Genomic DNA, 22,884 nt, shown 5'->3' on the forward strand with positions numbered 1-22,884 from the left:
CATACGTACAATCACCCCCTCTCCTAGCATATCAACCTCCGCTGCTTCCACAATCCCCTTTTGGTGCCGTGCGGGAGAGAAAGAGAGAGGCTATGGCGAGGCACTTCCTGCTCAACACCGGAGACCGGATGCCCTCAGTGGGGCTCGGCACCTGGCAGGCCGACCCCGGCGTCGTCGGCGCCGCCGTCTACGCCGCCGTAAAGGTCCGCACAAACCCCCAACTATTTCTTTTTCTCACCACTCGCTTCACCATCCTGATGGCATGTTTTTACCCTCTATCTATCCTTCATACTGTCCTGTTTCCTTGTTTTTATTTCGATGAGATCGTGAATATTTCGTTTCGTAATTGCTTCCGGATGGTGCAGGCGGGTTACTGACACATCGATTGCGCCAGCGAATATCGCAATGAGAAGGAGGTAAAACTACTGTCAAATCAACCAGCTGTCTGTATCAGTCCACCGTAAAAAAGAAGCTTTTGGTCAGTCTTGTATGTTTTTTAATGTGCGCCTGATCTTTTTTTTAGAGAAAAGGCAAGAGCCCGACTTTATAAATAAAGCCACCAGGCAGAGTTACACCAGCAGAACCAGCACCCAGAACAAATTTAACGGCCAGGGAACATAAGTAGCATTACAAGGACTCCAGCCTAACATGGCACGCAGGCTAGCAAATCACCAAAAACAACGGCAGTGAAATTAGGAAGCCGCCCTCGAAGTACGCCGAAGAAGGGAAGACGCCGTAGATTTCATTTTGGATGACATGTCGTCGAAAGCCTGAAGGTCCCCTTCCTTAGTCAATAATCTCCACTGCTGCAAAAAGACATTGGCTTTAAATAAGCAGCTGACAGGGTTAGCCGGAAAAATGCGTTCAATCGTGAACTTGTTCCTAATAGTCCACAGCGACCACCCGATCGCAGCCCAGCCCACTAAGAAGACCCTCTTGGACTGCCCTGATAAGGAGTTAGTATATTGCCTCAGGTCCTCAAAGGAGGAGGGAGTCCAGTTAACATGAAGCCAAAGTCTGATGCAACACCACATGAATTTAGCTAAGGAGCAGTGGAAGAAAATATGATCAGTGTTCTCAAGTGCCCCACATAGCACGCATCTATCAGTGCCCGGCCCGTTCCTCTTCTTAATTTGATCGGCCGCCGGCAGCTTACGGCGAACAGCTTGCCAGAGAAAGATTTTAATCTTAGGGGGGATTCGGGCAGACCAAATATCCTTAAACTTCAACGAGCGGCTACCAGAGATAAGCTTAGAATAAGCCGATTTAACAGAGAAGCGCCCCGAAGATGAGAGGGCCAAACCACGCAATCCTCTTCCTCCGAGAGCAGGGGGAAGCAAGCAGTAAGGCGCTGCCAGTCTTCCAACTCTACAGGGGAAAGGGATCGCCGGAAATCTAAAACCCAACCCTGAACCGAGAGCTCAAAGATAGAGATCTCAGGATCAGCACAATAAGAAAACAAGGCCGGGAAGGCAGCCGCAAGCGTGGTGTCCCCGACCCACCAGTCTAACCAAAAACGAGTGGACTTACCATCCCTGACAACAAATTTGACAAGGGACCGAAAAATCGGCCGAACTTTAACCAGTTGACGCCAAAATTGAGACCCGCCAGAAGCAGAGGCGAACATAGGGCTCGAGGAAGGGAAATATTTAGCTTTAAGGATCGAGAGCCAGAATGGGCGCTCCTCAAGTGTCATTATCTTCCACCACCATTTAATCATAAGACAATTGTTCATGACTCTCGTATTAATAATGCCAAGACCCCCTTGTCCTTAGGACGGCAAATGATGTTCCATCTGACCAATCTATATTTGTGTTTATTGTCCGCGGAGTTCCAGTAAAATGCACCCCTATGCTTGTCGAAACCAGAGTGAATCCCGTTGGACAGAAGGTAGAAACCCATCAGGTACATCGGGAGGGATGAGAGGCATGAGTTGGTAAGGGCAACCTTGCCCGCCTGCGTGTTATATCGTCCTCTCCAAGGGAGGACCCTATTGCCAACTTTAGCAACCACCGGGGCAAAATCTTTTGCCAAGAGCTTAAACGGGGAAATAGGAATTCCTAAATATTTGAGAGGATAAGACCCAAGGGAACAGTTCAGAAGGTGAGCCACCCGTTGCGAATCCAAATCCGAAACCCCAGTCACAATGACCTCGCTCTTGGAAAAGTTAATTTTAAGACCCGAAAGAGCTTCAAAGCAAAGCAGAAGGAATTTCAGATTGGTGAGACTGGTCTCATTGAGCTCTACCATAATGATGGTGTCATCCGCATACTGAAGATGAGTAATGCCATGAGGGATAAGGTGAGAGCTCACCGGGGAAATATGCCCAGCCAACGCGGCCCGAGAGAGGATACGAGATAAAGCATCAGCAACAAAATTGAAAAGCAGAGGGGACACCGGGTCCCCTTGTCTAAGGCCCCTACCATTAGCAAAAAAATCACTAGTTTGGCCATTCACAACCACCGCCGTGTGCCCACCAGAAACAAGTTGCATCAAACGGTGCATCACCGGACCCTCAAAGCCCTTAGCCAGTAGGACTTGCCGAAGAAAATTCCAACTCACCGAGTCGTAAGCCTTCTCAAAATCAAGCTTAAGGACCACAGCCTTGGTCCCCTTAATCCGCAGATCATGGATTATCTCATGTAAGCACAGCACCCCATCCAAGATGAATCTACCTTTAATGAAAGCAGATTGGAAAGGGCTAATGACCCGATGAGCTATCGGGGATACCCTAGTGGCCATGCCCTTAGCTGGCATCTTAGCAAAGTTGTTAATTAAAGCAATGGGCCGAAATTGCGAAATCAAATCAGCACCTTTGATTTTAGGGATAAGGGTGAGAACCGCGTAACTGAGCCTCGAAATGTCACGGTGCCTAGCCAAAATCCATGGATGATTGCTTTAATAAGGCCTTTTAACTGAGGCCAGAAATGCCGAAAGAAAGGGATGGAGAAGCCGTCAGGGCCTGAAGCCGCATTAGAATTGGCGGTCCGAATAGTTTGGAAGATTTCCTCTTCAGAAGGGGGAATAAGCAGGAGATCATTATCAACGCTCGACAACTGCTCAAGGGGAGGCCAGAAGCCCGGAGCAAGCGAAAAACCCAACTCAGGTTTAGCTGCTAACAAGTTAGAGAAGAATTGGACCACATGACGAAGAATGACCGAAGGGTCCGAAACCCTAACACCATCAATCAGAAGGCTGTCGATTAGGCATCTACGACGTCAACCATTCGCAATGGCGAAGAAATAAGCTGTGGGCGCATCACCCTTAAGAGTCCAGTTAATCGTGCCTCTTTGTTTCCAATAAATTTCCTCCTAGCGGTGAATATCCAAGAGCGCCTTTTCTAGGCCATAGCGGAGCAGCCATTCGGCCTCAGAGAGACCAGAACTGTCAGCACGAATATCAAGATCGCTAATTTGGGCACCCAGCCTCGTTTTGTCATGCCTTAACTTAGCAAAATGATTCTTAGACCAACCTTTGAGGAATTTGCGCAGGCAGTAGGAAACATGATGCAATCATCCATTGGGCCAAAAGAGCGACGAGGAGATGAACGACATGCCGAGATCTTCCGGGCCAACATGGTGGGGAACCCCTCCACTAAGAGCCAAGACGCATCGAATTGAAACCTTTGGCAACCAATTGGACCGGACCCATCGTCAAGGATTAGGGGAGCATGATTAGATCCCACAATGGGCAGGGCACGCAGACAAACCCGAGGGAAAAGGGCATCCCAGCCAGGACAGAGAAAAACCCTGTCAAGAACAGAGCGGATGGGGGAAGCTTGACGGTTAGTCCAAGTGAAGCGGGCCCCAACCCTAGGGATTTCACGAATGGCCGTATCCCTGATGAAAGCATTGAAGGCCTCAGCCAGAGCCCAAGAGAAATTAGTGGAGCTCTTATCAGAAGGGTCTCTCAACAGGTTAAAATCACCCCCAATCAAGAGGGGGAGCTGGCAGGAGTCAATTTTATTATAAATCTCGTCCAAGAAATCGTAAGAAAAGGAATGATCTGCCGGGCCGTAAACCACCATGAACTCGAGAAGAGAATTGAGGGAACGATGGGAAACTACCGTACTAGCCCAGTACCTACCATGATCAAAAGATACAAAATCAAATATATCATTATTGGTGCCCAGAAGAAAGCCACCCGACTGACCAACAGAGGCCACAAAATTCCACCTGAATCTGTCTATCCCAGCAACAGCCGAAAGTTCACTCGAGGAGAAGGAGGGTTTGAGGGTCTCAACAAGGCCAATAAAATCAACTTTTTCAGACCGCACCAAATCTTTGAGTTGGTCCCTGCGCCCCCTAGCACAGAAACCTCTGATGTTCCAGAATAAGGCCTTCATCTGAAGGAAAGATTTTTGATTCTAAGACTCGACCTGCACGGAGCCTTGCGGGGTTTAGCGCATTTCCTAGCCCCACGTTTCTGAATCGGGGAGACCTGACACCTGTCAGCCTCTCCCACTACCCCCCGGCCACAACCAGAGGGGCGGACACACCAACCCCAGCCTCCTTGGCTTTCGCAATGTCAGCCTGAGCTAGCTCGTTAGCTCTAATCACATCAAGTAAGGAAGAAGGGGAACCCAAACTGGAGTCTAAACAAATCCCAACATCATCTAATATCTTAAACAACTGCTCATCAGACTGAGAAGGTAAAACTAATCTAACAGGAGACGTAACCAAAGGAGGGGAAGGAGACGGAGTAGGGCCCGAACCTGGAGGAGGGAGATCCCGCGCCGCCGCTCGCCGAGCCGCCCGGTCAGCCACACGCTCGCCGCTGTTGGAGACCCGACCACTCTTGCGAGTAGTAGAAGCAGGGGAACGACCAGGCACAGGGGGAGCCCGGCCAGGGGAAGCAGCCGCCGAGGATGGGCCCGAGGCCGCACCCAAATCCACCACCAGCCTGCGGCAAAACCCAGCCTCGGACTGCCTGGAATCCCCAGACGCCCTGCTCTTTGCAGAGAACTTCTTCACCGACGATTTCTTCCTCTTCTTGGACGCCGACTGGCCAGCCGGGGATAGATCTCCAATGCTTGACAGCGAAGGGGAGGTGGGGCGAGTGGGGAGATTAGAGCACGCCGCCGAACGTGGGGTGCCCTTCGTCCCACCAGAGGCCGCAGCCCCACCACCCAATCCTAGCAAGGAACCCTGGATCCCACCGCCCGCCGGAGCACAATCTTTCATCAGATCTTGTTCTTCAGGGGACATCCCATCCCACTCGGACTGGGTAAAGCAAGGATCCGTGTCATGCATCGAGTCATCATGGCACCCATCACCATCCTTACTCTTGTCATCGTTGCCGGAGGCTGGGGGGAGGGGAGGAGGAGGAGGAGAAGCAGGGCCAGGAGCACCCTCCACCCGGACCCGAAGCCGAAATCCACCCGCCGTCGGGAAAACGTCAACATAGCCACCAATGCAGATAGGGTCAACACACCAGACCCGAAGACGGACTGGTCCAAGAACAGACAGCGAGTCTTGACCAACCTCAATGGGTTTCCCTAGGAGCACTCCAAAAGCCATCAGGAAGGTCGAAGTGCGCATGTTAGAAGGCACGTCATCCACAAGCACCCAAACATCAGAAAGAGAAGCAATGGCCTTTGATCCATTGGAGGCGGCCTTGACCGATACCACAAGTTGATTCAGAGGGAGTGTGAAACTGGTACAGGAGGATATCATGCGGAGGCTCTCTTTAGAGGGAAATGTAGCAGCAAACTCAAATCAGATAACTGGCGGATCTGCCAATCCCACCCGCCATCGTCCCACAGCCGAAGTTCATCAAGAAGGGCCTGGGGGGAGATGCGCTTGTCCTGAATAGATATGACACCAACATTGGAAAGCGAGGGGTTGGGAGCAACTACAGGAACATCCTTATCAAGGGCAAAGAAAGGATAGCCAGGGAGGCCGATCCCATAGTGAACGAAGGAAGGAGGTTTGACACGGCTTTGACAGTCCACCGTGAGGTGGCCGTCCTCCCTACAGATGAGGCAAAACGAGGGATTTTCACAGCGGGACTGGAAATGGCCAGGGCGATGACACGCAAAGCAAGTGAGGATAGGGTTGGAGACCTGGGAATGAGGGGGATTGCGGCCAGGGCCTCGAGGGGGAGGAGGAGGGAGAATACCATCACCAGGGATACCAGCACCAGCACCGGCGCCACGCCCCGCAGCAGCGCCGAAAGGGCGGCGGGCCGGGGCCCCCGATGCACCACGGGGAACGAAGCGAGATGGTCCGCCACCAGCCACCGCCGGCGCCCGCGGCGGCCCGCCACCCTGGGGGACAAGCGAGGGAGGAGACGAGGAAGGCCCCGAGGAGCCCGCCCGACTCCCCAGCGCCGCCTGCTCCCAGGGATCGACCGCAGCCATCGGAGCATCAGACACAGGAGGCGGAGGGACCGCCGGCCCAGATCCAGAAGCACGAGGGGACGCACCGGCCGCCTCCGCCGAAGCCCCCGCACCCGGAGCGAGCGAGGCATGGAGCTTGGCACGGAGCGAAGCCTCATACTCCAGATCCGCGGCGGTGTCGCTAGAGCCGTCACGCCCCCGCTTGTGGCCGGAGACCACCTCACTGGAGGACCCGCGCAAGCGATCCATCGCGGCCACCGTCGCGAAGGGAAGGAGGAGGGGTGGAGGAGTAGATCTGACGAAACAGCGGATAGGGAGACGACGCCGGCGCAAGTCAGAGGAGGAGGCAGGAAACCCTAGAAAAGGAGGAACCGCACCCTTCCGAACCCATATAAAGTCAGAGCTAGCCAGGCCGAGCTCGCCAAGGGGGGCCGGGGAGGACTGGGCTGAATCTGGACCAACCTCGGCCCAGGAGCCAACGACAGGAGGGGGGAATCAACAGAAGAAGCCAACGAGGGGACTGAAACAGGCCCACCCGGCCCAACAGCACCCAAAGGAGCTAATGCAGGGGGATGAGTAGAATCGGCTTGTAGATCAGAAGACAAAGAGGCACACGAGCAAATCTCAGGGAAAGCTGGCTGGGTTGCTACGAACTGACCCTCTGGTCTTTTTCATTACAAGGGGAAAGTCTTCATCTAGTACTCTGTTCTCCCCTTTAGTCACTAGGGGAAACTTACAAAATAAGGTTACAGAGAACTCTGGAAACTAGTACGAGAAAACTCTACAGAGTGTACAGTGCTGACTAATAGATTAAAGAAAAAGAAAACCAAAGGAACAGGTACTCCACTTAGTTGAAGCTAGCTGCATCAGGAGCCCGCGGCCCAACCCGGGGCACCAGCGCCAGCCCCGACCCCAGATCTAGGGTTGGCACGGGCGGCGCCGCCGTCGAGGGAGCGGGGACCACAGCCGAAGACGAGCCAGGGAGGGCAGCCGCCGGAGGGGAAGACGCCGGCGACACCACCACTGCCACCCCAGTTCCCACCAGGGAATCATCCAAAGACCAGGAGGCAGCGCGCCGGCGACCACGTGCGACGCGGCACCAACCATCCGCATCCACACCCAACCCGACCAACCGCCCCCTACCACCCGGAGCAAACTTACGCCGGCGACCCACCGCCAGAGTAGCCGACGACCCTCCCACCAGAGCCGGACGGGAAGGAGGGGGAAGAACCTCAGAGTCCGAGCCGGAGTCATCCGAGTCGAGCGCCCAAAACCTGTTGGCCCGGGGCGCAGACAGGACCGCAGCACTGGGGGGGCGAGGAGAGGGAGGGGGTGGGACTCGCCGCCGGCGAGGAGCCCGGAGGAGACCTCGGGGGGGGGGGGGGGGGGGGGGAGGGAGAGGGGAACCGCACGAGACAGGGATGCCGACGAGGGAGGGCCGCGGGGCGGCGACGCCCCAGGAGAGGGGAGAGCGAGAGGAGAAGAGAACGCCATGTCTCCTCAAATTTCGTTTTTTTGCATCTTCAGAAATCCTGCGCCTGATCTGCTGCCCTTGCAAACGCAACCAGAAAAGCATAGTGATATAAGCAGTGCAATTCTGGACATTTCTCCTATCCTACTGGCAATTTCTTCTGTCCGTCCCTTTCCAACATTTAACAATATCTTCAGTATCAGTGGCAAATTGACATACGCTGCCTGCAGTATCTTCTGGATTCGTGCTACTTAACAATACGAGTAGTGGAGGCCTGATATCAATTATTTGCATTGTCCAGATTGGTTTGGCGCTGAAGACACTATTTGAAGAGGGTATAGTGAAGCGTGAAGATCTATCTATCACCTCTAAGCTATGGTAACCCCAAATCTCTGGATATCTTAGTAACTCTGTCTCTGCAGCTCTAGTCAAGTATATAGATGCTTATTTGAAACTTTTAGTAGTTCACATCTAACTTACTTTGGATGCCTTAATTTTCCAGGAATGACCGTCACGCTCCTGAAGATGTGCCAGAGGCACTAAATGAAAGCCTCAATAATTTACAACTTGATTACTTGGATCTTTATCTTGTGAGCACCTCCTATTTACAATTATATTTCAGTACCTGACTTCCTCCAGTCTGGTCTTTATAACATTAATGTATCGCTCTTATGTGTACTGATGGCACTACTTTTGTATGTTATCATTTAGTTAGAAAGTCTCCTCGGCAAGAAATGAGCACTCGTCTAGTCTATATTATTCATAAATTTTAATCACAATTAATGAATAAATTATGTATCCATGCTTGTCTATTGTGTGCTATTGCTATGGTATATAGTGTGGAAACTGGGCATATGGTTCTGTGCCACTTTTTAATACATGTGTCCTATCAGGGCCGGGCAGGTAAAATCCGGGGCCTGTGCCAAATTCTAAAATGAAGCCTATTTTTATTTAAAAATTATAACTATAATCAACCCATCTATATCTCCTTTATGAGATTGAATCAAATCCCCTATTTTTAGTTTATCCTTGTGCTGTTTTGTAGTAACAAGATTCATATTCTCTAGAGAAAATTTTATAGGACATAAGTTTGATCTTGAAACACGAACAACTAGACCAATTAACACACATTTATAAATGATGAAAATAACACATTTAAAACAACGCATATCAAACAGCTAACAACAAACTATTTGTAGAACTTTGACTAAGGAACTCACAGACGTGAAACTTGGCATGGTCAAACAGTTCCTTGGCCAGACCCCATCATGCCGTGATCAATGACGATGATTGAGAAAAGAAATTGGCAACGATCTAGCACCTGTCCTCAAAGATGAAGTGATCTTCATTGGTTGACTGAAAGATTGATTTGATTAAGTCAACTTAGTGCGAACATGGCCGTGTGCCTGCCCTACTCACCTGCTGGTTGTTGTTTCTTGCCTTCCTGCCGATAACAGCGGCCGCCAGCCCTCTACTGCGTCGTTGGTGTACTGCGCCGTTAGCATTGTAGATCAGGATTCCTACTCCTGCGCTCACGCCTTTCTTTTTTACACCCTCAGGTCTTGGTAATCGGTGTTGTGCATGTTCCATATTCTCCCAAGCCATCAATAAGCTAATTGTGTGGCATACCGGCGTCAGCGGCCTTACTGTTTTTCATCGAGGGCAATAGAGATAGGGCGCTGCTACGCATCCGCCGGCCGATGTTTAGATATTATTCGTCGCCTCGACCGTCGTTGAATGCCCGAACTGATAGCCGTTCGATCTAGTGTCCGCGCCCCGTGCGCCTATTAGTTATTTACAGCAACAAACACTATGTTGCATAAACAATACACTCTTGCCCCCGGCCCCGACAGGGCTGTGCCCCTCGCGGCGCCGTTGTCAACCCACCCATCAGATCTCACACCATCGAGTGACCGAGCGTCGTCGTCCTTCCCATTGCAACAGAGGTAATTTTGAACAATTTTTTGAAACAAAGGTCATGTTGCAAAAACTTTTATAACAAAGGTCATGTGGTAAAAAAAATTGCAACAACATACTTGTTGCATTATTTTTTGCAACAAGATCTATGTTTCAGAAAAGCATCTGCAGCTCGCAGTTGTGTCCGTCGCAGATTTTTTTTGCAACAGCGGTCTTGTTGCGGATTTGTTTTACAACAGCGGTCTTGTTGCGGATTTTTTTTCCTGCAACAAAGGTCTTGTTGCACATTTGTTTTTTTGCAATAGAACTGATATTGCAGAAGTGAACACCGTCCTTGTCGTCGTCAGTGGTGAGTAGAGATCATCTTCTTCATCACCCGGTAGCAGCAAGAGCGGCCACGAGCTCCGCCAGATGGTGGTGAGGGAGGATTGTCGCCGCCCGTCCTTGCCTTCACGCAGCCGCCGGCGAGCATCGGACCTTCGACCAGGTCACCTCATTGTCATCCCTTCCTTCGGGTTTTTTCGTTTGTCCGCCTCTTTCCGTGGGAGCGCCTTGCGCCCGTGCGTCGCCGTCATCGCGCGTCCTCAGCCGTCGGACCTCGCTGAGCGGAGCCCCTGCCGCTCCCAGATGTCCCTGCCTCTTGCCCGCTCACCATCCTCGCCGGATCAGGCGAGATCCGGCTGGAATCTTGGCCGGTGGTGCCCTCCCAGCCGCACGAGTCTCCACCTGCCACGGGATCTAGCCAGGCAGTTGCAAACTCTATCTTCTGAAACAAAGTATGAGTTTCAGAAACGTGGACACCGAGAGGTTGACCTCGACCGTCTGATGAAGAGTCACTCTGATGGACACAAAGACGGCAGACGCTCGCAGGCGATCGGCCGGCTGAAGGTAAGCTTTTCCCATAGAGATTGGGGAAAGAACATACGAGGGAAACATGGCGTCACGTACGCAAGCCACGAGATAAAGCCCATGGCGTCACGCAGAAAAGATTATGTATGTTCAATGAGTTTTTATCTCCTGTGTTGGTCAACATATTCTTCTGGTACCTTCAACTTAGCGTTACATGATTAGGTGTTGGAAATGTTTAGTATGATGTTTACAAATGATTTGGTTAAAATCTCTGATCCTTTGTGGGTTTGTAGATCCATTGCCCATTTAGTGTCAAGAAGGGAACAGACCACAGCCCTGAAAACTTTATAACACCTAACATCCCTGCTACATGGGGGGCAATGGAAAAGTTACATGATGCTGGCAAAGCTCGCGCGATTGGTGTGAGTAACTTCTCATCAAAGAAGTTGGGTGACTTGCTTTCTGTAGCTCGTGTACCTCCTGCTGTTAATCAGGTGGAATGTCATCCTGGGTGGCAGCAAACTAAGCTCCACAACTTTTGTCAATCAACTGGAGTTCATCTTAGTGTAAGTCTGATTACCTCAACTATTTCTATATTAGATAGTTAGTGTGATTATCTTGTGTGTTATTTATCACTAAAGAAGTTGGATTGCTTTTGCGGAATATTTTTGTTGTTGTTGTTGTCGTTCTTTTCTCACCCGTATGTTTTGGCAGGCTTACTCACCACTAGGTTCACCTGGTACTACTTAGATGAATGGTAATGTCCTCAAAGAACCAATAATCATCTCAATAGCTGAGAAACTCGGCAAGACAACTGGACAGGTGGCTTTGCTCTGGAACATTCAGATGGGTCACAGTGTACTACCAAAGAGCACAAATCAAGAAAGGATAAAGAAAAACCTCGATGTTTTCGATTGGACAATTCAAGATGATGTGCTTGCAAAGTTCTCAGATATTAAGCAGGTAACCTTATCTATACTTTAATGAGGATAAAGCATTGATATTTATTGGTGATAACTAAAGGTCTTTATAGGATGACAGATTAACAAATCTCTTGGAGCATGCTAAATTGCTTGGTTTAAGTAGCATGTGTTCGTTTTTGTGCTTTTGGAGATTGGAGCACCAGTGTATCGTGACATGATTCTAATAATGGCATTTTGTTCACTGTTATTAGTGGCAGTATTAGACAATTAGTTACCCTGGGTAAAACCAAATTCATACTATTGATATCTGATGTTCTTTTTTGCTTGCTACATAGGGCACAACTGTGTGTCCTTAGCCGTATTGTTCATATAAATAGCTCTTTTTTTTGGGTATGGATCCACCCAAGACAAGCAAAAGTCATGTCGATCAGCCCCTGTTATCAATTGTTTTCTAGAAGAATACTAGTAGCAGCAGAAAATATAATACCGTGACATGCTTTATGAAGTGGGTGAGTTTCTGTGTAGCATAAATTTCTAGAACGTCTTTCAACCATTCATTCATTCATTGTTAATTTGCATCCACTTTTTTCCCCTTTAAGACTTTTTCACACGAACAAGTGAGCGCATCTGACAGTTCCTATCTTATCGTCTTCAGGCCAGGCTGCTGAGAGGCGACTTTATGATTAATCCACAGAGCGTTTACAAGACCCACGAGGAGTTCTGGGACGGTGAAATTTAGTGCCCGTCAGTTCATTTTCTCTCAAAAGTTGTCCTTCACAAACGAAGGGTCAGTGCTCGGTGCTCTGATTCTATCCTATATCATGGACTATGTTGTCACTATGCGTCTATGCCTCTGGGGATGTTGTCCACCCACTAGCGCTAAGGTGCACCTGATGGTGCATAGTCCACCCCCGTCACCGTGGGCGATGCCACAATGAATGTCCGTGTGTCGTCGTCGCATTTTGGGCGTGTTTTGAATACAAAGATAATCGTGAAGCTAAGCTCCATAGCTTTTGTCAACTGACAGGCGTTCATTTCTCCGTATCCGTGCACCACACTACGTATGTGTATCCACTGAAAAACTTGGCAAAATTGTGTTTGAAAATCCTATTGTGTTCTTGGTATATGTTTAGGCCTTATACATGAAAAGAAGAGGAATTTCAAACATTACGGTCCCAAGGCTTGACCCCGGACAGGAACCTTGTTGGTCTTTTATTTCTGAAAAATGCAAATGATGGCTGAAAACATGAAAGCGGCATTGTGTCATTATATGATCCCTAGGGTCTGTGATAAAAATTTGAGAAGTTTTCAGAAAAGTTGCGACATACACTGCTTAGAAACAATACCATGAGGAAGAATCTAGCTTTTGAGATACATTTGAAGGTGAAGCGGCCGCTGCCTCGTCGGTTGAATTTGATGTATTTCATACACTAAACATACACCATTACATGTTATTTGTTAAAATTTGGCATATTTGGGGTTTCGTTTGTTATATTGAAGTCATTTAGTGCATTTCTAGTCATTTAACAAAAATGATTACAATTTTAATTGGAGCTATTTGACCCCAAGGTAGTATTTGGGGGGGGGGGGGGGGGGAGGCGGGGGGAAGGCTCTTTTGAATGGGCTTGATCGGGGTGCAGTGGCCGAAAAAACAGAAATAAATGAAAATAAAATAAATAAAGAAGAGAAGAAAGAAAAAAAATTGTGTTTCTCGTGGGATTTTTAGCTGACACTATTGGTCAATTCGACCATCCCACAGATTGCTAACGAACCATCCATCTGGACCGTCCATTCGTCCCATATCAAACGTCCATCTCAAGCTGAGTTGTCGTCGTTGCTCGCTCAACAACCTTATTCTTCTCCTAGCACTGTCATTGCTCAACGTTATCTCGCCTCCGATGCTACATCACCTCGCCAGCCTATCTAGCCGCTTACCGTCACCCACTTTTTCTCTTCCGTGATGTCATCAACCCTCACTACGACCAGCCGGAATCGATGTGTTGGTAGCACCAGCTCCTCTTCCCCGGCCATCGCTATTGGTCCTCTTGGTGGCGTCTTGGTCTTCTTGTTGGACGTGAACATGTAGAGCGTGCGGGAGGGCAACCTCTACGAGCTTTGGGCATGACGCCGCGGTGATGTCTGGTCGTATGGTGGGGCATCTTAGACGCGGTGGCATGGTGTGGTGATGTGGTGCGGTGGCCTGGACGGAGCCTCATGAATGTTGATTTTTTATTGTCCATCATGTTTACTGATTGTCTACACTCTGTAAAACCTTTCCTTCTGCCGAGTACATGCACTCATCACATCCGGGGGCACACACCATTTAATTTGAAGTCTTTATAAGCTCCCGACCCTCCTGATGATTAGGAATAAGACGACATGTGATTATAGTCATTGTTCACTCACCCACAAAAAAAGAGTCATTATTCACTTTTGTATATACTATATGTCGTAATGCCGATGAGAGTAACATATATACCCATCAGTTCACTTGCATTGACATATATCAACATCTAACAAACTATTGCTTCTCTACTATTTTCTTTTGCACACGTTTGTAAATGTTGTCCACCAAGTGGAAGAAGGATAACGACTGAAGCTGATGATTTGGGTTGATCCATCTCTCCATTCTCGGCAGAAGAAAACACCAATCCATTTGTACACTTATGTGGATGTCTGGATATCGTTGTTACAATACATATGTGTGTATGATTTAGAGATAAACTAGGATTCTAGAGTCCATCTTGTATTCCAAGTGATAGGCTTCTTGAACTCCAAGTTTTGTATTCCATACATACCCCCACAAGAGTCAGATCAATACAACAACAAATATTAGCATCCTATAATTTTCACATGGTATCAGAGCGGTCAGTCCAACAACGCCGATGCTAAATTCCTCTACCACTTCCGCAGCATGCCGCCCCCCAGGAGATTAATATGTTCTACTCGGGGGCTCGGCACCCAGTCAATTAAAGATTCGATAGGTTTTGTAGTTTAGATTCAATTTTCGAGTTCCATGTCATTAGGTCGATTTCAATAGATAAATTTCAGTTTTTGAAATCCTATCAGAATAGTTTGAGTAGTCTCCAAATAAACCTATTGATCCACCCCATTGTTCGGCGAAAATCTTCTCAACAGAAATCGGTGTTTCGGCGGCCCGGTGCCATCGACCTCCTGCCAACAACCTCAAGCCAGCAACCATGGGCGCGGATACCACGTGCAGCTTCTCCAAGCCACGTGCCGGAGATAGCGCACACCCACCGACAAGCTGCACAGATCGATCCCTCCACTACGATGTCAACAATGCCACGGATCGATTTATTACGAGCGGCATGGTGCCCTCCTTAATCGGGCCACGTGCACGGGCGTGGACGCCATTGTGCGAGCGCGATCCAGAACAGCGGCCGCCGGCTCCTCCAATAGGCATGCGATCCGATCTCCATCAACGCCACATATCACCTTGCCGTGGACATCAAGCTTCACCGAAGGTCCATCTAGCCATGCGTAGGTACGCCCATGAAAAGCAAGCTTGCATTCTAACATATCCATCCATGAAGCATGCACATGGCCAGGCAAATCAATCTCCTACGAGGAGATGCATGCAGCAATACGCGTCAGCAGCGAGCGATCTACGTCGGGCATCTACACCGAGCTGTACGACTACATCACGCCAAAACACACACAAAAATCGTCGTCGAGCACATCACGAGAAGCAACATCGACATCTATCACACACATGCCAGGCCAGGCAGGTGTGGAAAGAGATGCAATTCTTCATCGACTTCTTTGATGCGACACGACATCGACACATCGTCGCTGAGGCCTTCAAGCGACATCATCGTGGACATGCAGCTGCAATGCCATTGCCGACACTTCATCTCCAAAGTCTTCATCAACGTGGTCTTCACCAGCATGTTCGTCAACACACCGCCGCCTTGTCCACACGATGGACACGTAGCATCCTCTGACAATTTTTTCTGCAAGACGCAATCTCGACGAAGGCAATGACCGTGTCATGACGGCAGCATCAACGGCGTCATCCACGACAATACGACTGCAACGATACGGTGTCACGATAGTGACGCCCCCTACACGGCCACACGGTTCTGGCAAACCGATGTGTGCTCGATGGCTCTCCCACGGTTTTGGCAAAACCAATGGACTCATCGTCGATGGTACCCTCTGACATTCACAAAGTGCATCGTCCACGACTGTAGCTCTGTCTACAGTATAGATTATTTTTTTGTGCGCTTCCGGCTTTGTGCGTTTTCATCATCCACGACGACTACATCATCGACCACGACTACATCATCGACCACGACTACATCGACCACAACTACATCATGATCGGCTACATCGACATCGACATACAGGGTTGGGCTACAGTTACTAATCAAAAGAAACTCCAGTCAACAGCATCTGCATCGTCACTAACATCCACGCCACTCCAGCTGTGACTGCGGGAGGGAATAGAGGAGATACAAGGAAGGCATCAGAAGGGGACGCAGTCAACGCCCTAGGTGCCGACCCCATTAGAGACATAGTTGATGATGGCGGGGCGGAGAAGACGACGGAAGTATAAAACTTCAAATTCAGTCTCGACGACTTAGGGGGAATGTTACAATACATATATGTGTATGGCTTAAAGATAGACTAGGATTCTAGAGTCCATCTTGTATTCCAAGACATAGGCTTCTTGCACTTCAAGTTTTGTACTTCATATATACCTCCACAAGGGTAAGATTAATACAACAAAAAATATTAGCATCCTACAACTTCTACAAGTCATGTTTTGTCAAATGATCAAAATTTACTGTACTGTTCAACCGTAGATATGTAAACCATCACGTCTAACATATGTGTGGCTCCATATGATTTGCTACTAACCCTCAAACAACCTATGCATAGGGCATCTCTAACACCGATCCTCAAACCGTTCACATACATTCGGACCGCGTGGTCTGGATGTGGAAGCCAAGCGGTCCGACCGTGTTTTCCCTCACAAATCGGAGACAAAGTGTGCATGAAGGGGGGGGGGGGAGTCTAGGCTGCAGCCATGTAGGACTCAGACAGCCCGATCCGCCCTCTTGGTCCTATTTCCTTCCACTCCCCCTTTCTCCCCCGTTGCTTTGCATCCGCACCCTTGACCTCTGCCACCGCCGCTGTACGTCTCTGGCCGCCACATAGGCATTGTCGGACATCCGCAACCAGCATAGACATGCCTGCTTGCATTTACAACGGTGTTGCCCACCCTGGAGCTGTTTGTACCTAGGTACACTCCGCCCCCCTATCGACGACCTCCATGCCAGACACCACGTTCGGCAGATGTTCCGTCAAATGCCATTGAACTTATTTTCAAACGCTATGTCGTTTTGTAGAGTACAAAGGATGCCGTTCTACTCGACGATGGATGATGAGTTGTTGTGTGATGCGTGGTTGGCCGTATCCGCGGATTTCGTAGCACCTTCTAGCAGCAACTGCATAAATCATTTTACGCACGAAAGCAAATTATGCCCTACGACATGTACATCATTCAGGAAGGCAATGTGAGGTTGTTATCGTGTCGCTGATACGCTATCTAGACCACTGTCACCAAGTTTTGTAATATGGTTCGTCATCTGGAGGTAAGGACGCCATTGTTCGCAGCAGATGACGAGTATATGCGGGACAACATGATCCATTGATGAAAAACCTGTTGGACATCTATACTATCTGGACTATGTTTGACATTACCATTTTCTGGTGGATTCAATGGTAAATTCTATTTCCTGGATTTAAATTTGACATCTCTCCATCTTGATGATTTGTACATGAATGCATTCCATTCATGCCTATACATGTTTGATGATTTGTGTGTGAATTCATATTCCATTTCATGCACACGATGTTTTGTCGGTTGCACTCCATAAAAGGTTTAACAAAGAAGATTTTGAGCTAAAATATGCTCTTTATTTCACACACAAGAAGAAACAACGAGCATGCATCGAACTCTCATTTCCTCTCTACATCCACCAGATCAGGATGCACAAGCTAATCGATATTATTCAGGAGACAACAGGTCCAATCACGCGGCCTTAGTGCAGCGGTTCTTGCAGAAGTTGGTGACGAGATCCTTGCACTGGAAGCCATCACGGCCAGTGACGGTGGACTTGGCGCAGGTCTTGCAAGCCAGGTTGCACCCGGACGGCGAGGCGTCCATGCGTGTACACTGCGGCGGGAAGGACCTACTGCAGACTGCAGAAGCCACACTTGTTGCAGCACAGTGTCGCACCTGTAGGCAGCCAACAAAGGTCAATAACCCGCTAAACTGACTTATTCCACGAGGTGACGAGGAGGAATCGTAGCCTCACCTTGGCTGTGGGCCAGGGGCAGAGCTGTTGCGAGGATGCCGAGGAGGGCCAGCGTGGCGAGCAGCACCTAGGGCCTCATGCTGTTTGCAATGATCAGGTTGGTTGGTTGTTGGGTGCGTGGATCCGTTTGGATCCCGTCTTTATTCGTCTTCGTTCGTGTGTCTACATGATATATTTTTTCGATCTATACTTCACTTCATCGGTGACGGTTGTTGCTTTTGTGCGCTGGTACTGTGGGGCCTTAGCAAGACAACTTGCCGACTGTCTACTACAACAAGTGTGTCCCAGCTCTAGTGAGGGAGGAGTGATGATGGCGGTGCTCCTTTGGTTTGCTCCGGTGCTTATAGTTGGCACTAGGTGGTCTACGGACATCGATGTAATTTTTGTTACTTATGTGCTCTTTGTACAACCATGCTATGATGAATAGATAGGAAATTTTTTTTGCAAAAAAAAAAGCTAGTGTCCTATTAATGAGGACAGAGACGACCCTCCCTTTCTTGAATCTTGATCCCTTAGTTTCCAAATGGAAGATGGGCTGTACATACTAAAAACATCCTGAGCAAAGCCTAGGACTGGTTTGTGTAATGGTTAGTATAATGGTTAGTATAAGGCTTTGATGAGTACCTCTGGTGTACGACCTGTATCCGATACTTTTTTTGCAGCTTTATATTGTCCGGGCAAAAATATATGAATGCCTTCATATGTATCGTCATACAACTGTTGACATGAAATGTTGGATGTATAGCAGCATTCAAATCAATATATTTCTGTATATATGCACTACTTTCATGTATAAAAACACTTAATAATCTATGGTTGTTTCATTCGACGTACTCTTGGGAAGGTACAAAATTCTGTGGTAAGTTATGGTGTTAGTATGGATTGTTTCATTCGACATATTCTTCGGAAGGTACAAAATTCTTTTGATTAGGTGGGAGTATATAAGCTATGGTGTTAGTCTGCTGATCGTTCTTCTATCAGAAATTCAGAATTACAAATGCATATAAAACTAAATCCCCCATCTCCACATTTCAGCATTTGTTGCAGCAGTCATAAGTGCTGTCATATATTTTCTATTTTGAATTTATGATGAGCTAATGAATGACCAGTAATTACAAGTGCAAAAAACCATTGTGGTACAAAGTTTATCACTGGCAAGATTACACGGGCGCAGCGGAGTGTGCTAACCCCTCTAGTCCACTAATGCGAGTACATAGCATGTCATTTTACTGGAACAGGCTTCTTCCTTCGACGGGCGACCACAGTGACCACAATGCTTTTGCCTTACTTCTGCTGCAACCAACCGTGGCGTTTGCTGGAACCGGCATCCTGAATGAGAGAAGTCCACATTTCAACCTCGAACTAAACAATCGGTTTAATATTACAACCTTGAAATTTGAAGGCGGTCGAAATACACCCTGAACCGAACAAGGGGTCCAAAACTCAACCCTGGTCTCGGTTTTGCATTGGTCAAATGGTTTTGACCGTATTCAATGTTGACTGGGCAGCGCCATATCAGCATCTACGACTGCTAAGAGTTAAAAAACTATCTCTTTCTCTCTTGTGGCAGGTGACCAGCAACGCTGCACCTTCGACACCGTCCCTCCTGCCCCCGCTCTAATGTATCTTCCCTTGCCCATCTCACCTTGCAGCAACAACAAACAACATCGCCGAGCAAGCAACAACAACACCATGCAGCCATCAGAAGCCAAGGGAGGAGGTGCTCATTGCTTGCGCAACACGCAAACAAGAGAGGAGGCCTGAGGGTCAAGGAGGTACTTGTCGGATGGGAGAAGAGGCACTCTCAACCTGGGAAAGGAGGACTCGTCGCTGGGGCGGATTGGGCGGTGCTTAGCAGTGGTAGCCGTAGTGGAGGTCGACACCTTCCATACTTGGATAGAGCGGGTGATGTGGGCTGGACCCACGTTGGGGTCGGCAACGACCCATGATCCAACATTTCAGATTCGTTGCACATCATGGCGAGGTGGGCGGTGGAGGACGAGTGCATGTTTACCACTCCTCTTCTTAAGCTCCAATAGCATGTGAAAAAGAAAATCCTTATAAAGGGGCCTCAAAATCTCCTCTACTCATTAGGTGGGGCTAAACTTCCCATTACCATGTCATGACTCAACTTACCACCTGCGGAGGCTGAAGAGAGGCCGGGGCCAAGGAAGAGCGGACGGAGGAATCGAAGATGCGCGATGCTGTCAGGGGCTCGGGAGCACCTTCGAAGTTCGCCATCGCAGTTGTGCTGGCAAGGCCAACAAGGATATGCAACGTCCTTGGGAAGGGTCGGTAAGTCCCTTTATATCTTCAATTTATCCTCTTATGGTACTAATTATGAGTATTCCTTTTTGATTTTGCATGTTTTTAGGGCTTCCCTGTCCTGCCAGGCCGGACATCATCCCAGAGAGGACTCTGTACCACCCCCGATTGTGCCTGCAGCCCTCGATTCTACTACCCCGAACGCTTCAAGCCATGATCAGAGTGTGCTGCACTGAAGGCCGCCGCCTCCCAATAAGGTGAAGATAGTGTTATTTATCTCTATTCTTAATGGAGCAGTTGGTAGTCTCCGCCGGTCAATTTTCGTCCCCCCTTCCCTGGTTTTTTTTGGTACTTCTTCCCACCTCCCGCTTTCCACCGTTCCCCCGCATTTTACCTCCCAACCGATAAAAAAACATCAAGATTCAACTACACCCATCCTGAACCGCGCCGGTTTACAGCTAGAAAAAAGACCTAAAACGATCTAACACGGTTAACCTACGAAATTACGACGAAACAGAACCCCTCGCACCCGAAACGTCGTGCCCGCACTTGCCCGCCGCCGTCTCTCCCATCGTGCTCCTCGACCAGCCCCACCTCATGCCGCTCCACCCACTGTTTCTCCCTCCGCCCGTGCCGCTCTCTTCCCCGCCGGCGCTGCCCACCACGAGCGGGGAGGCCCCAGATCGTCTCGAGCAAGTCAGCGGGGCGGTGGCCAGATCCACCACGGCAACATCTCGTCCAGATGAGCCGCGCCGGGAGAGGTAGATCGAGGCGGCGGGCACCGTGTGCGTCTTGTCTCCTGGGACGCCGCTCCGACTTGATCCGGCGAGGAGGCAGCCTCCGTCTGCGGCAACGAGGGCGGCGGCCGGCTGCGCGAGAGGCCGATCTGATTGTGCCTCCATGACGGCATCGTGATGCCCACCACCGACGGCGCTGCGTCGCGACCAAAGGGGCACCCGGCCACGGCCGGGGACTCACTGCAGTTGAAGCACTCCATCTCGCCACCATGTATGTTGTGTTCTTGTGCTGCAGGTCCTTGGGGTTGGGTGTTCTTGTCGCCACCATGTTCACGCAGGCACGAATTGGACTGAGAGATGCTAACAGAGGAGGAGAAGACCATGCAAGTACGTATGTGCCAAAATTGATAGATTTAACTCTAGGTATTGCATTATTTTGCTGCAGTGTAGTAGTACTCTTTAAAGAATTTGTAGGAGATAGCAAAAGGACTAGATGAAGGATCCATTGATTTAAAAACACGTGGAAAGCATTCAGTTTAGTAAATATTGTATATACACTTCCCCTGAAAAGTTTGACGTTGTTACTTGGGAAAAAGGAAAATGCCCACAGATTACTTCTTAGTTATGCAAAGTTTAAACTTCAGTCATGGTTTATTGGTCGTTTTCCCCAATAAATATCTACCAACTGCAGGTCCTTGGGGTTGGGTGCGGCAACTCACGGCTCGAAGACAATCTTTTGTGGTGGGGAGTCGCCGCCGCCGGCGGCACCTGCATAGACGGTCTCGCTGGGAACGAAGAGATGCTCCCCTGATTTGGAGCTGTAGAAGGGAGGTGGTTGCAGACACAAAGTGGGGACACACAACTCCCAGTCATAATATTCTTTATCTTGGCTCGTTGTTTGGGGATGGACGCATCAATCTGATCGCGCTCTCCTCCATGCCAAATGGATCCTTGGTTCGGAGGTGCGCGGCGCCGACGATGACAACCTTTCTATCGACGCAAGGGCAGAAGGAGCTCATGACGTTGTTGATGCCACCACCATGCACGGGGTTGATGCAAGGTGTGACAAGTATGTATACCAGGCAAAGTACTCAATCGGTTTGGCATTTAGCTTTTTGATTCTGTTTTTAGTGAGCTTTTTTATTCAGATAATTTGTTTACCTGATGCCTTCAGTCCAGGTAATCTGTCTGTCTGTCATTTTGCTTTTTGATTCAGTGCGATCACTAATGGGGAGAACATAAAACTTCAATTGAGGGCAGTGTGATTCTCTAGCTACATGTATCATGTAAGTGACGTCTTTCCATGAATCTTCTATTCATTATATAACCTCTCAGGCCCTTAGAAAAGTATCTCTGTTAACTCGATTTCTTTCTGCTGATTCTTATAGAGCTTCTGCAGGAGGGCGTCACCTGCGGCATCACTTGCATCGACCTCTCACCGATCACCGTCCCGAGGATGCATGAAAGACTGGCGGAGCAGGGCACCAGTGATTGTTTCACCAATTTGCTCGACTCATTGTTCCCTTCCTCTGTCCACGCAACGTTGCCCATTGTTGCTAAGTTGTTAATTCATCAGGCCCATTATTGCGGCTACATATTCTGTTCATCTTGCCTGCCTTCTTAGGAGAAACCAATTTACTGAAATTAACTATTCTTTATTTACATTTTATTTGTTTCTTCCTGCTACTTGTACAATTTGCGTCGGAAATATTCTGACTACTTGCATGAATTTAGACCCTACTTGCACAGTTGCTTGCATTTTGTGTTGAGAAACATCTGCTACTTAAATGTACATAATACTTGCAAGTTTTATTTGTTGACTGTGCCATGATAGCTTTAGGCCTTTAGTTGTACAAAACTGCCAAAGTAGGTGACAACCACCTGCAGCTCAATCCTTGTTTAACTCGACAGACAAGCTAAAGTAAATGCGGAGCCAAGATAAATTGTTGTAAGCCTTTTACTGACTAGGAACGAGGGGTTGTAGGAAGGAACACTGCACTATGAGTATGCCCTTTGTTAGCTCTTTGCCCTT

The 22,884-nt window shown here is 48.8% G+C and overlaps 2 pseudogenes; one reads left to right on the forward strand and one right to left on the reverse strand.

Annotated features, from left to right (window-relative positions):
• The first annotated feature begins 29 nt into the window (after positions 1-29).
• LOC147988457 (aldo-keto reductase family 4 member C10-like) lies at positions 30-12,239 on the forward strand (annotated as a pseudogene).
• Positions 12,240-17,564: 5,325 nt separating this feature from the next.
• Positions 17,565-17,929, reverse strand: LOC147988458 (Bowman-Birk type trypsin inhibitor-like; annotated as a pseudogene).
• Positions 17,930-22,884: the final 4,955 nt, after the last annotated feature.

This window comes from Triticum urartu, chromosome 1A (genome assembly GCF_056163025.1).
Source record: "Triticum urartu cultivar PI428250 chromosome 1A, HENAU_Tu73, whole genome shotgun sequence".
NCBI classification, from domain to species: Eukaryota; Viridiplantae; Streptophyta; class Magnoliopsida; order Poales; family Poaceae; genus Triticum; species Triticum urartu.